Source organism: Phyllobates terribilis, unplaced genomic scaffold (genome assembly GCF_046119375.1).
Source record: "Phyllobates terribilis strain yellow unplaced genomic scaffold, ASM4611937v1 Scaffold_12__6_contigs__length_324123572, whole genome shotgun sequence".
Lineage (NCBI taxonomy): Eukaryota > Metazoa > Chordata > Amphibia > Anura > Dendrobatidae > Phyllobates > Phyllobates terribilis.
Window position 1 is genome coordinate 74,580,087 of NW_027362772.1, and position 12,397 is coordinate 74,592,483.

The window sequence follows — 12,397 nt, forward strand, 5'->3', positions numbered from 1 at the left end:
AAAAATATTTGGGCTTCTAGCAGTGTGTGGGACTTGTTCTATTAGTCCATCTATATTGACCTCCATCAGGTTGCAAATTGAATATAATTTTTTTCTGCATCTACCTCTGAAAAAATATTTGGCCTCCTAGCAGTGTGCGGGACTTGTTCTATTAGTCCATCTATACTGACTTCCATCAGGTTGCAAATTGAATATAATTTTTTTCTGCATCTAGCTCTGAAAAAATATTTGGGCTTCTAGCAGTGTGTGGGACTTGGTCTATTAGTCCATCTATACTGACCTCCATCAGGTTGCAACTTGAATATAATTTTTTTCTGCATCTAGCTCTGATAAAATATTTGGCCTTCTAGCAGTGTGCGGGACTTGTTCTATTAGTCCATCTATACTGACCTCCATCAGGTTGCAAATTGAATATAATTTTTTTCTGCATCTAGCCCTGAAAAAATATTTGGGCTTCTAGCAGTGTGTGGGACTTGGTCTATTAGTCCATCTATACTGACCTCCATCAGGTTGCAAATTGAATATAATTTTTTTCTGCATCTAGCTCTGAAAAAATATTTGGGCTTCTAGCAGTGTGTGGGACTTGGTCTATTAGTCCATCTATACTGACCTCCATCAGGTTGCAAATTGAATATAATTTTTTTCTGCATCTACCTCTGAAAAAATATTTGGCCTCCTAGCAGTGTGCGGGACTTGTTCTATTAGTCCATCTATACTGACCTCCATCAGGTTGCAAATTGAATATAATTTTTTTCTGCATCTAGCTCTGAAAAAATATTTGGGCTTCTAGCAGTGTGTGGGACTTGGTCTATTAGTCCATCTATACTGACCTCCATCAGGTTGCAAATTGAATATAATTTTTTTCTGCATCTAGCTCTGAAAAAATATTTGGGCTTCTAGCAGTGTGTGGGACTTGTTCTATTAGTCCATCTATACTGACCTCCATCAGGTTGCAAATTGAATATAAATTTTTTCTGCACCTAGCTCTGAAAAAATATTTGGGCTTCTAGCAGTGTGTGGGACTTGTTCTATTAGTCCATCTATACTGACCTACATCAGGTTGCAAATTGAATATAATTTTTTTCTGCATCTAGCTCTGAAAAAATATTTGGGCTTCTAGCAGTGTGTGGGACTTGGTCTATTAGTCCATCTATACTGACCTCCATGAGGTTGCAAATTGAATATAATTTTTTTCTGCATCTAGCTCTGATAAAATATTTGGCCTTCTAGCAGTGTGCGGGACTTGTTCTATTAGTCCATCTATACTGACCTCCATCAGGTTGCAAATTAAAAATAATTTTTTTCTGCATCTAGCTCTGAATAAATATTTGGGCTTCTAGAAGTGTGTGCGACTTGTTCTATTAGTCCATCTATACTGACCTCCATCAGGTTGCAAATTGAATATAATTTTTTCTGCATCTAGCTCTGAAAATATATTTGGGCTTCTAGCAGTGTGTGGGTCGTGGTCTATTAGTCAATCTATACTGACCTCCATCAGGTTGCAAATTGAATATAATTTTTTTCTGCATCTAGCTCTGAAAAAATATTTGGGCTTCTAGCAGTGTGTGGGACTTGGTCTATTAGTCCATCTATACTGACCTCCATCAGGTTGCAAATTGAATATAATTTTTTTCTGCATCTACCTCTGAAAAAATATTTGGCCTCCTAGCAGTGTGCGGGACTTGTTCTATTAGTCCATCTATACTGACCTTCATCAGGTTGCAAATTGAATATAATTTTTTTCTGCATCTAGCTCAGAAAAAATATTTGGGCTTCTAGCAGTGTGTGGGACTTGGTCTATTAGTCCATCTATACTGACCTCCATCAGGTTGCAAATTGAATATAATTTTTTTCTGCATCTAGCTCTGATAAAATATTTGGCCTTCTAGCAGTGTGCGGGACTTGTTCTATTAGTCCATCTATACTGACCTCCATCAGGTTGCAAATTGAATATAATTTTTTTCTGCATCTAGCTCCGAAAAAATATTTGGGATTCTAGCAGTGTGTGGGACTTGGTCTATTAGTCCATCTATACTGACCTCCATCAGGTTGCAAATTAAAAATAATTTTTTTCTGCATCTAGCTCTGAAAAAATATTTGGGCTTCTAGAAGTGTGTGCGACTTGTTCTATTAGTCCATCTATACTGACCTCCATCAGGTTGCGAATTGAATATAATTTTTTTCTGCATCTAGCTCTGAAAAAATATTTGGGCTTCTAGCAGTGTGTGGGTCGTGGTCTATTAGTCCATCTATACTGACCTCCATCAGGTTGCAAATTGAATATAATTTTTTTCTGCATCTAGCTCTGAAAAAATATTTGGGCTTCTAGCAGTGTGTGGGACTTGTTCTATTAGTCATCTATACTGACCTCCATCAGGTTGCAAATTGAATATAATTTTTTTCTGCATCTAGCCCTGAAAAAATATTTGGGCTTCTAGCAGTGTGTGGGACTTGTTCTATTAGTCCATCTATACTGACCTCCATCAGGTTGCAAATGAAAAATAATTTTTTTCTGCATCTAGCTCTGAAAAAATATTTGGGCTTCTAGCAGTGTGTGGGACTTGGTCTATTAGTCCATCTATACTGACCTCCATCAGGTTGCAAATTGAATATAATTTTTTTCTGCATCTAGCCCTGAAAAAATATTTGGGCTTCTAGCAGTGTGTGGGGCTTGGTCTATTAGTCCATCTATACTGACCTCCATCAAGTTGCAAATTAAAAATAATTTTTTTCTGCATCTAGCTCTGAAAAAATATTTGGGCTTCTAGCAGTTTGTGCGACTTGTTCTATTAGTCCATCTATACTGACCTCCATCAGGTTGCAAATTGAATATAATTTTTTTCTGCATCTAGCTCTGAAAAAATATTTGGGCTTCTAGCAGTGTGTGGGACTTGTTCTATTAGTCCATCTATACTGACCTCCATCAGGTTGCAAATTGAATATAATTTTTTTCTGCATCTAGCCCTGAAAAAATATTTGGGCTTCTAGCAGTGTGTGGGACTTGGTCTATTAGTCCATCTATACTGACCTCCATCAGGTTGCAAATTAAAAATAATTTTTTTCTGCATCTAGCTCTAAAAAAATATTTGGGCTTCTAGAAGTGTGTGCGACTTGTTCTATTAGTCAATCTATACTGACCTCCATCAGGTTGCAAATTGAATATAATTTTTTTCTGCATCTAGCTCTGAAAAAATATTTGGGCTTCTAGCAGTGTGTGGGTCGTGGTCTATTAGTCCATCTGTACTGACCTCCATCAGGTTGGAAATTGAATATAATTTTTTTCTGCATCTACCTCTGAAAAAATATTTGGCCTCCTAGCAGTGTGCGGGACTTGTTCTATTAGTCCATCTATACTGACCTCCATCAGGTTGCAAATTGAATATAATTTTTTTCTGCATCTAGCTCTGAAAAAATATTTGGGCTTCTAGCAGTGTGTGGGACTTGGTCTATTAGTCCATCTATACTGACCTCCATCAGGTTGCAAATTGAATATAATTTTTTTCTGCATCTAGCTCTGATAAAATATTTGGCCTTCTAGCAGTGTGCGGGACTTGTTCTATTAGTCCATCTATACTGACCTCCATTAGGTTGCAAATTGAATATAATTTTTTTCAGCATCTAGCCCTGAAAAAATATTTGGGCTTCTAGCAGTGTGTGGGACTTGGTCTATTAGTCCATCTATACTGACCTCCATCAGGTTGCAAATTGAATATAATTTTTTTCTGCATCTAGCTCTGAAAAAATATTTGGGCTTCTAGCAGTGTGTGGGACTTGTTCTATTAGTCCATCTATACTGACCTCCATCAGGTTGCAAATTGAATATAATTTTTTTCTGCATCTAGCTCTGAAAATATATTTGGGCTTCTAGCAGTGTGTGGGACTTGTTCTATTAGTCCATCTATACTGACCTCCATCAGGTTGCAAATTGAATATAATTTTTTTCTGCATCTAGCCCTGAAAAAATATTTGGGCTTCTAGCAGTGTGTGGGACTTGGTCTATTAGTCCATCTATACTGACCTCCATCAGGTTGCAAATTAAAAATAATTTTATTCTGCATCTAGCTCTGAAAAAATATTTGGGCTTCTAGAAGTGTGTGCGACTTGTTCTATTAGTCCATCTATACTGACCTCCATCAGGTTGCAAATTGAATATAATTTTTTTCTGCATCTAGCTCTGAAAAAATATTTGGGCTTCTAGCTGTGTGTGGGTCGTGGTCTATTAGTCCATCTATACTGACCTCCATCAGGTTGCAAATTGAATATAATTTTTTTCTGCATCTAGCTCTGATAAAATATTTGGCCTTCTAGCAGTGTGCGGGACTTGGTCTATTAGTCCATCTATACTGACCTCCATGAATTTGCAAATTGAATATAATTTTTTTCTGCATCTAGCTCTGAAAAAATATTTGGGCTTCTAGCAGTGTGTGGGACTTGGTCTATTAGTCCATCTATACTGACCTCCATCAGGTTTTAAATTGAATATAATTTTTTTCTGCATCTAGCTCTGAAAAAATATTTGGGCTTCTAGCAGTGTGTGGGACTTGTTCTATTAGTCCATCTATACTGACCTCCATCAGGTTGCAAATTGAATATAATTTTTTTCTGCACCTAGCTCTGAAAAAATATTTGGGCTTCTAGCAGTGTGTGGGACTTGGTCTATTAGTCCATCTATACTGACCTCCATGAGGTTGCAAATTGAATATAATTTTTTTCTGCATCTACCTCTGAAAAAATATTTGGCCTCCTAGCAGTGTGCGGGACTTGTTCTATTAGTCCATCTATACTGACTTCCATCAGGTTGCAAATTGAATATAATTTTTTTCTGCATCTAGCTCTGAAAAAATATTTGGGCTTCTAGCAGTGTGTGGGACTTGGTCTATTAGTCCATCTATACTGACCTCCATCAGGTTGCAAATTGAATATAATTTTTTTCTGCATCTAGCTCTGATAAAATATTTGGCCTTCTAGCAGTGTGCGGGACTTGTTCTATTAGTCCATCTATACTGACCTCCATCAGGTTGCAAATTGAATATAATTTTTTTCTGCATCTAGCCCTGAAAAAATATTTGGGCTTCTAGCAGTGTGTGGGACTTGGTCTATTAGTCCATCTATACTGACCTCCATCAGGTTGCAAATTGAATATAATTTTTTTCTGCATCTAGCTCTGAAAAAATATTTGGGCTTCTAGCAGTGTGTGGGACTTGGTCTATTAGTCCATCTATACTGACCTCCATCAGGTTGCAAATTGAATATAATTTTTTTCTGCATCTACCTCTGAAAAAATATTTGGCCTCCTAGCAGTGTGCGGGACTTGTTCTATTAGTCCATCTATACTGACCTCCATCAGGTTGCAAATTGAATATAATTTTTTTCTGCATCTAGCTCTGAAAAAATATTTGGGCTTCTAGCAGTGTGTGGGACTTGGTCTATTAGTCCATCTATACTGACCTCCATCAGGTTGCAAATTGAATATAATTTTTTTCTGCATCTAGCTCTGAAAAAATATTTGGGCTTCTAGCAGTGTGTGGGACTTGTTCTATTAGTCCATCTATACTGACCTCCATCAGGTTGCAAATTGAATATAAATTTTTTCTGCACCTAGCTCTGAAAAAATATTTGGGCTTCTAGCAGTGTGTGGGACTTGTTCTATTAGTCCATCTATACTGACCTCCATCAGGTTGCAAATTGAATATAATTTTTTTCTGCATCTAGCTCTGAAAAAATATTTGGGCTTCTAGCAGTGTGTGGGACTTGGTCTATTAGTCCATCTATACTGACCTCCATGAGGTTGCAAATTGAATATAATTTTTTTCTGCATCTAGCTCTGATAAAATATTTGGCCTTCTAGCAGTGTGCGGGACTTGTTCTATTAGTCCATCTATACTGACCTCCATCAGGTTGCAAATTGAATATAATTTTTTTCTGCATCTAGCACTGAAAAAATATTTGGGCTTCTAGCAGTGTGTGGGACTTGGTCTATTAGTCCATCTATACTGACCTCCATCAGGTTGCAAATTGAATATAATTTTTTTCTGCATCTAGCTCTGAAAAAATATTTGGGCTTCTAGCAGTGTGTGGGACTGGTTCTATTAGTCCATCTATACTGACCTCCATCAGGTTGCAAATTGAATATAATTTTTTTCTGCATCTAGCCCTGAAAAAATATTTGGGCTTCTAGCAGTGTGTGGGACTTGGTCTATTAGTCCATCTATACTGACCTCCATCAGGTTGCAAATTAAAAATAATTTTTTTCTGCATCTAGCTCTGAATAAATATTTGGGCTTCTAGAAGTGTGTGCGACTTGTTCTATTAGTCCATCTATACTGACCTCCATCAGGTTGCAAATTGAATATAATTTTTTCTGCATCTAGCTCTGAAAATATATTTGGGCTTCTAGCAGTGTGTGGGTCGTGGTCTATTAGTCAATCTATACTGACCTCCATCAGGTTGCAAATTGAATATAATTTTTTTCTGCATCTAGCTCTGAAAAAATATTTGGGCTTCTAGCAGTGTGTGGGACTTGGTCTATTAGTCCATCTATACTGACCTCCATCAGGTTGCAAATTGAATATAATTTTTTTCTGCATCTACCTCTGAAAAAATATTTGGCCTCCTAGCAGTGTGCGGGACTTGTTCTATTAGTCCATCTATACTGACCTTCATCAGGTTGCAAATTGAATATAATTTTTTTCTGCATCTAGCTCAGAAAAAATATTTGGGCTTCTAGCAGTGTGTGGGACTTGGTCTATTAGTCCATCTATACTGACCTCCATCAGGTTGCAAATTGAATATAATTTTTTTCTGCATCTAGCTCTGATAAAATATTTGGCCTTCTAGCAGTGTGCGGGACTTGTTCTATTAGTCCATCTATACTGACCTCCATCAGGTTGCAAATTGAATATAATTTTTTTCTGCATCTAGCCCCGAAAAAATATTTGGGATTCTAGCAGTGTGTGGGACTTGGTCTATTAGTCCATCTATACTGACCTCCATCAGGTTGCAAATTAAAAATAATTTTTTTCTGCATCTAGCTCTGAAAAAATATTTGGGCTTCTAGAAGTGTGTGCGACTTGTTCTATTAGTCCATCTATACTGACCTCCATCAGGTTGCGAATTGAATATAATTTTTTTCTGCATCTAGCTCTGAAAAAATATTTGGGCTTCTAGCAGTGTGTGGGTCGTGGTCTATTAGTCCATCTATACTGACCTCCATCAGGTTGCAAATTGAATATAATTTTTTTCTGCATCTAGCTCTGAAAAAATATTTGGGCTTCTAGCAGTGTGTGGGACTTGTTCTATTAGTCCATCTATACTGACCTCCATCAGGTTGCAAATTGAATATAATTTTTTTCTGCATCTAGCCCTGAAAAAATATTTGGGCTTCTAGCAGTGTGTGGGACTTGTTCTATTAGTCCATCTATACTAACCTCCATCAGGTTGCAAATGAAAAATAATTTTTTTCTGCATCTAGCTCTGAAAAAATATTTGGGCTTCTAGCAGTGTGTGGGACTTGGTCTATTAGTCCATCTATACTGACCTCCATCAGGTTGCAAATTGAATATAATTTTTTTCTGCATCTAGCCCTGAAAAAATATTTGGGCTTCTAGCAGTGTGTGGGGCTTGGTCTATTAGTCCATCTATACTGACCTCCATCAAGTTGCAAATTAAAAATAATTTTTTTCTGCATCTAGCTCTGAAAAAATATTTGGGCTTCTAGCAGTTTGTGCGACTTGTTCTATTAGTCCATCTATACTGACCTCCATCAGGTTGCAAATTGAATATATATTTTTTCTGCATCTAGCTCTGAAAAAATATTTGGGCTTCTAGCAGTGTGTGGGACTTGGTCTATTAGTCCATCTATACTGACCTCCATCAGGTTGCAAATAAAAAATAATTTGTTTCTGCATCTAGCTCTGAAAAAATATTTGGGCTTCTAGCAGTTTGTGTGACTTGTTCTATTAGTCCATCTATACTGACCTCCATCAGGTTGCAAATTGAATATGTTTTTTTTCTGCATCTAGCTCTGAAAAAATATTTGGGCTTCTAGCAGTGTGTGGGACTTGGTTTATTAGTCCATCTATACTGACCTACATCAGGTTGCAAATTGAATATAATTTTTTTCTGCATCTAGCTCTGAAAAAATATTTGGGCTTCTAGCAGTGTGTGGGACTTGTTCTATTAGTCCATCTATACTGACCTCCATCAGGTTGCAAATTGAATATAATTTTTTTCTGCATCTAGCTCTGAAAAAATATTTGGGCTTCTAGCAGTGTGTGGGACTTGGTCTATTAGTCCATCTATACTGACCTCCATCAGGTTGCAAATTGAATATAATTTTTTTCTGCATCTAGCTCTGAAAAAATATTTGGGCTTCTAGCAGTGTGTGGGACTTGTTCTATTAGTCCATCTATACTGACCTTCATCAGGTTGCAAATTGAATATAATTTTTTTCTGCATCTAGCTCTGAAAAAATATTTGGGCTTCTAGCAGTGTGTGGGACTTGGTCTCTTAGTCCATCTATACTGACCTCCATCAGGTTGCAAATTGAATATAATTTTTTTCTGCATCTAGCTCTGAAAAAATATTTGGGCTTCTAGCAGTGTGTGGGACTTGGTCTATTAGTCCATCTATACTGACCTCCATCAGGTTGCAAATTAAAAATATTTTTTTTCTGCATCTAGCTCTGAAAAAGTATTTGGGCTTCTAGCAGTGTGTGCGACTTGTTCTATTAGTCCATCTATACTGACCTCCATCAGGTTGCAAATTAAATATAATTTTTTTCTGCATCTAGCTCTGAAAAAATATTTGGGCTTCTAGCAGTGTGTGGGACTTGTTCTATTAGTCCATCTATACTGACCTCCATCAGGTTGCAAATTGAATATAATTTTTTTCTGCATCTAGCTCTGAAAAAATATTTGGGCTTCTAGCAGTGTGTGGGACTTGGTCTATTAGTCCATCTATACTGACCTCCATCAGGTTGCAAATTGAATATAATTTTTTTCTGCATCAAGCCCTGAAAAAATATTTGGGCTTCTAGCAGTGTGTGCGACTTGTTCTATTAATCCATGTATACTGACCTCCATCAGGTTGCAAATTGAATATAATTTTTTTCTGCATCTAACCTAGCCAATAATTTTGGCCTAATACCACAGTTTAGCCACTCAGCTCTGCTCGGTTACCATCCATTGTTTTTTTGTGCAAACAACTCCAGAGTTGTGAATTAGTTAACCACCAAAATGAGTGGAAAAAGGCCTGCTGCTGGTGGAAAGGGGAATAGGCGTGTTGGGAAGGGGAAAAAAGGTTGTGTCCGTGGGGTAGGTGTTAAAGCAACAGTAACATCTGCAGAAGAAAGACCATCTTCCATCCAAACTAAAATGTCTACTTCTTTTAGAGGACAATGTGATAAGATCCCTTTTTTACAGCCACGCCAATCGCTTCAAATTCCAGATGAGGCACAAAAACAGCAGGTGCTTCAACGGATATCAAGTGCTCCTTTAAGTGGGCTCTCCTCCACATCAACTTCAACATTACAAATACTCCAGTCCTCAAAGGTGTCACCCCAATCGCACTTGCTTCCTCACAGCTCCCAAATCTCCAGCTGCCCGTCTGAGTATGAGGTAGAACAGATGGTTGAGTCTGCAGAGCTGTTTACTCATACTATAGCCTGGGAATCAGAGGTCGGCTCCAGCGCTTCTGTGAATCCAGACGAGGAAATGATCTGCACTGATGCCCAGAATCTTTATGAGTCGGATCCAGGACCAGACGCTGAAGGTTCTGACCATAATGTAGACCCTCATTCCCAAACTGTAACTCATGTTGGTGAAGACAATGAGGAAGACGATGATGAGACTCAAATACCTGATTGGAGTGACAACTTTAGTTTTTTGTCAGGGCAGGAACAGGTTGGCTCTGAGGATGACGGGTGTGATAACGCACAGGGTGATGATGATGAGGTTGGAGATCCCACTTACTGTCAACCCACAGTCAGCCAAGAGATGAGGTCAGCAGAGGAGGTGGAGGAGAATGTTAGTGACGACGAGGTCAAGTTGCGCCTTCCTGGACAGAGACGTAGTACTGGAAGCACGTCAACAACTGCATCCTCACACACAACTCTGCCTCTCACCACAAGTCGTGGTGGCTCTTCAGGTCGCATGGGTGCTAAGCCTTGCATAGCCTGGGCATTTTTTCAGATCGATAAAGATGACCCAACTCGTGTTATCTGTAACATTTGTCAGCAAAAGCTAAGTAGAGGCCAAAAAATACATAGTTTGAGTACTACATGCATGAACCGGCACATGGACATGAAGCATAAGTTGCAGTGGGAAGCTCACTGTGCTACAATGCGGCCTAGCCAGCCGGGCCAACCACCGTCTGCCATATCTTGTGCATCCGCGGCCTCTTCATCCTCTCTGACTGGGGGGACAGCAGTCACACCTGTTTTGGGACACAGACCTGCCACCTCTTTACCCGCAACAGCCAGCGTGATTGGCAGGTCATCATTTTCTTTGGAGGTGGTAACACCAGCTGGTGTTGAGCGCTGTCCGACATCGATAGCACCACCTTTGGATCAAGGCAACCTAACATGTCCGCCTGCATCTTCCTCACAGACCGGCAGTTTTCCGGGGACACCCTTATCAACCCCGTCTAAGCACAATAGCCAGCCATCGGTCCCTCAGATGTGGACAAGTAAAAGACCATTTCCTCCTAGCCATGAGAAAGCTAAGAGGTTGAATTTCACCATCTGCAACTCTTTGCTACAGAAATGCTGCCTTTCCGCCTGGTGGACACAGAGGATTTTCGAGACCTTATGTCCGTCGCAGTGCCCCAGTACCAGATGCCCAGTCGGCACTACTTTGAGAAGGTGTTCCTGCGCTCCACCAGCATGTCGCACATAACATCACCGCTTCTTTGAGAAACTCTGTGTGTGACAGGGTGCATTTCACCACAGACACTTGGACGAGTAGGCATGGACAGGGGCGTTACATGTCGCTGACTGGGCACTGGGTAACTATGGTGACAGCAGGACAAGGGGCTGCTGTCCAAGTCTTGCCGTCCCCACGAGTTGTGCGTCAATCCTCTTTATCTCAAAGTTCCTCCACTGCTTCTGCCTTCTCAACCTCCTCTCGGTCCTCCACCTGCACCCAAAGCCTGTCTGGTCATGCCACAAGCTTTCTAACTGCGCAGAAGGGATCCTGCACACCTCCTTACTATGCTGGCAGTAGGGCTCAACGTCATCAGGCGATTTTTACTTTGAAATGTCTGGGAAATGTGAGTCACACAGCTGAGGAGTTGTGGTCAGCTCTGGAGAACCAATTTCATGAATGGTTGTCTCCACTGGACCTGAAACCAGGGAAGGCCGTGTGCGACAATGCTGCAAACCTGGGTGCGGCCCTTCGCCGGGGCAATGTGCCTTGTATGGCTCACGTTTTGAGCCTGGTTGTCCAGCAATTTTTAGCCCACTATCCCGGACTAGATGGCCTTCTGCAGAGGGCACGGTTGCTGTGTGCTCACTTCCGCCGTTCGCATCCCGCAGCTCAGCGACTTACATCTCTACAGAAGTCGTTGGGCCTGCCACTTCACCGGCTAAAATGCGATGTGCCTACCCAGTGGAATTCAACTCTGCACATGTTGAAGCGACTGTGGCAGCACCGACAAGCCCTGGTGCAATACGTTCTGACATATAGCCTGGGCCAACGAGATCCAGAGGTGGGGCAAATCACGCTGGAGGAGTGGTCTCAGATCAGGGACCTATGCGCCCTTCTGCACAGTTTTGAAATGGCGACGAAGATGTTTAGTGCTGACGATGCCATTATCAGCATGACTATTCCGGTGATTTACATGCTGGAGCACATGTTAAACAGAATTCAGAGTCAGGTGGTGGCACAAGAGGAGGTGGAGGAAGTAGAGGAGGAGGAGTTGTATGCGGAAGGGCTAACATCTGCAAGGTCCAGACGGTCGGCAGCACCAAGGCGGCAGGCATGTGAGGGTGGGGGAGATGGTTTTACCAGGGCGCATGGTAGCAGCCAAACTAGTGAGGAAGGTGCAGGAGCCCAGGAAGAAGTGGAGGACGAACTGATGGAAGACTCATCAGATGAGGGAGACCTTGATCACATTTCTGTTGTGCGAGGTTGGGGGGAGAGGACAGAGGAAGGAAGCATGATTGTTACCTCGCCGCCAACACAACAGGGACTTGGTGCTCCTGGATGCGCAACACACATGAGTGCCTTCTTGCTGCACTACCTGCAACATGACCCTCGAATTGTGAGAATTAGAAATAATCCTGACTACTGGGTTGCCACACTGTTAGATCCCCGGTACAAAAGTAAATTTGCAGAAATTATTCCTGCCATAGAAAGGGATGCACACATGCAGGAGTATCAGCAGAGACTGTTGCAGA